Here is a 3,054-nt window from a genome sequence, read left to right on the forward strand (position 1 = left end):
ACATACACAAACCCATAAATGTAATTTACCATATCTATAGAAGCAAAAATAAAAACCATACGATCCTCTCAATAAATGCAGAAAAAGCATTTGATAAAATTCAGCATCCTTTTCTTTTTTTTTCTATTAAGACTATATTTATTCAATACCCTAGTAAAAGTTTTGATTATAAGTATCCAACAGTATAAAAAGTACAAAACGGATCTGTAGATTTCTAATATATTAATACAAAATGCATGACTACATACAGTACATCCTACAGGCAAAGAGAGGTAGAAGGGAAAAGAAAAAGACTGTGGTTGAGGTCTAGTAATAAATAAATAAATACAGAAGTAGAGATGATCCATAACATAGTATATTCTACCACCAATAATGTAGCCAAAATATACAAAAAAAAATTTTTTTTTCAAAATAATTCAGGAGGATGATCATGGCTGGACTCCTGTAATTCACCTCAAAGGCAGTGAGAGCCGGCCCAACTAACTGTGTAGTCTGTGCATATGGTGGCTTATAACATGTAGGTTTTTTCCAAGAGGAGAAAATATAAAACGTTTAGATTAAGAACTACAAAACTATAGGGTGTCCATAAAAAGGGGCTCACTCCTTATTGTTACACTACCCAATTTTTAAAATCCAGTTCAAAAAATAAAAACTAAGTCATGTCATCATAAAGCAAGCAAATACTCCTCCCTCATGAAAAGTCTGAACTGGTAATATTTTTCTCCTGAACTTTCAGAAAAGAGGCAATAGGAACACTTTGGTTGGGGTTCAAGTGAAAGGCTTGAATGAGGATTTTAGAATTGAAGAACTCCAAGCACAGTATCTCAATGTTCAGAAAGCCTGACTAAAAGAAGCCAAACCAAAACCAACCCACTTACCACTAACACACACCTCTTTTCTTTTAGTAAATTTTACTTTAAATATAGAGTGAAAAAAATAAGAAATAAAAACCCTAACAGGTTAAAAGAAGTTAAACATCCACTCTACATAGATAAAACTTTCACAAAGTTCAACTGAAGTAATCCAGAGCTACAACTGAATTGTGCCGATTTTCAATGAAGTCATCAGTCACATAACATAAACAAAAGTCAATTATTTACATACTCAGCAAGCCCTCTAAGAAATATGCCCCCAAAAGCATTAACCTTTGTTTTGTGCCATCTGAAGACTTGAACATTTTATTTTTCAGATAGTTAAACATTTTTTCATGCTGTCTACCCCGTGCTAACACTTTGGTACTATTTATATGGGGTCTCACCTCTCTTAAAGACTTGTCATTTCCTTAAAAGGAGCTTTCATTCCGCTTTAGAAATTCCACATAAATTAAAATCTTTTATTTATTTTTTTTTTTTTGCAGTTGTTTTTTTGGCCAGGGCCGGGTTTGAACCTGCCACCTCCCGTGTATGGGGCCAGCGCCCTACTCCTTTGAGCCACAGGCACCGCCCCATAAATTAAAATATTTATCAAATATTAATATGAAGGGAGGTGGCACAGTATGCAAAATATGCAGTTACCTCTCTGTATATTTTCCTTTAAAGTATCTATAAAAGAAAGCTCAGTCTGTCCTGCTTAATAACAGTAGTACAGGTTTGAATTGTCACAACCTTGGCAAGACCTTAATATTCAAAATTATTAACAATTACCTCTAGGGGCAAAAATATGTTACTGTATTATGACAAAATTATTATCATGAGGGAAAATAAGTGTAGCTAGCCATCTTTAAAAATGCCCCAACCACTGCTTCTCAATATAGAAAGACTGAAACTACATACTGTTTTATCATACAACAAATCCCATCTCTATCCCCTGAAATTCCCCTTAGTTTCATTCATTAGAAGGAAATTAAAAAAAGAAGACTTAAAGAGCACTTTAAAGCAGCATTCAGCTTTCCTATGAAATACTCATCATCTTAAATAGTATGTACAATTTTTTTTTTAGTCACCTAGATACTGGCTTATGAGTTTGTGGAACCGGGGGGGAAAATAACCCACTCAAAACTATTCTAAAAGCTGTCTTTTGACAGAATAGCAGGTATCCAAGTTAAAAATAGGAGGGTCAGTTTGTTGCTTGGTGGTCTTTTCTAAATTTAAATCGTTTTTGCTCCTGTTCTGCATGAGAACCTCAGTCACCACTCCTGAGTGGAGATGGGCAGAGGCTCTGGGTCCTGCTCCTCCGGCTTCTCAGCCAGGCTTGAACAGATGTGTATCGATGAGGACTTCCCCCAAACGGCCTTTATAGATGATCCCACAACATATTTTCTGTTTTTTTCCAGTATGTGAGATCTAAAAAGGGAAAAATCAGTGTTCTGTTAGAACCAGTAGCCATCTCTGTGTCTGAGCCATCATCTGACTGGTTACTATAACAAGGAGATTGAGCTGGGGAGGCCCTGAAGGTGGTACTGTGAGCATCAGAATCATGAAGTTTAAATTCCTTCTGCAGTTTACTGGTCTGGTTACTTTTTATCCTGTTCCCAGACAGACTTTTCACTTTCTTTGGTTTCCATGTGGTCTTTAGACTGGGTCCTGCCCTTGCAGCTACCACATGATTCCAATTTTTTTTTTGATCCTGCTGACAACTTCTTCCATCTTTTCGCAAGCAGGACACAAGCATTGCAGATGTCCCCTGAATGAGTTTCATGCAACCCAAAACAGCTCTGGAAGTCCTTTTCGTAGCGTTTACTGTCAGTGAATCGAGAACTGGAGGACTTAGCTCTGCAAATACAGCAGCCCTCTATCTGCGGTACATCTTTGGCTTGTGAAAACTAAACATCTTTTCTTCTGGGCAAGTCTACCAAAAGCAGTTGTTTCACACGCAATAGCATGGCCAAGGTGCACAGTGCATGCCCAGCCAACCCCCTCCCCACTCCAAGCGTTCCCTCCTCCTCAACTAACTTGTCTAGTCAGTATCCTTTTCTAACAAGAACACTTAAGAGTATAGGCATAGGTGGCATGTCTTAAGCTGATTGAAGCCATCTACAACAAGCCCACAGCTAACACTATACTGAATAGAGTAAAACCAAAAGCTTTCCCACTCAGAACTGGAACCAGACAAGAA

The 3,054-nt window shown here is 37.4% G+C and overlaps 1 pseudogene; it reads right to left on the bottom strand.

Annotated features, from left to right (window-relative positions):
- Positions 1–2,125: 2,125 nt before the first annotated feature.
- On the bottom strand, positions 2,126–2,778 carry LOC128586132 (SIN3-HDAC complex-associated factor-like; annotated as a pseudogene).
- Positions 2,779–3,054: the final 276 nt, after the last annotated feature.

The sequence above is a fragment of the Nycticebus coucang genome, chromosome 5, assembly GCF_027406575.1.
Source record: "Nycticebus coucang isolate mNycCou1 chromosome 5, mNycCou1.pri, whole genome shotgun sequence".
Taxonomy (NCBI): Eukaryota; Metazoa; Chordata; class Mammalia; order Primates; family Lorisidae; genus Nycticebus; species Nycticebus coucang.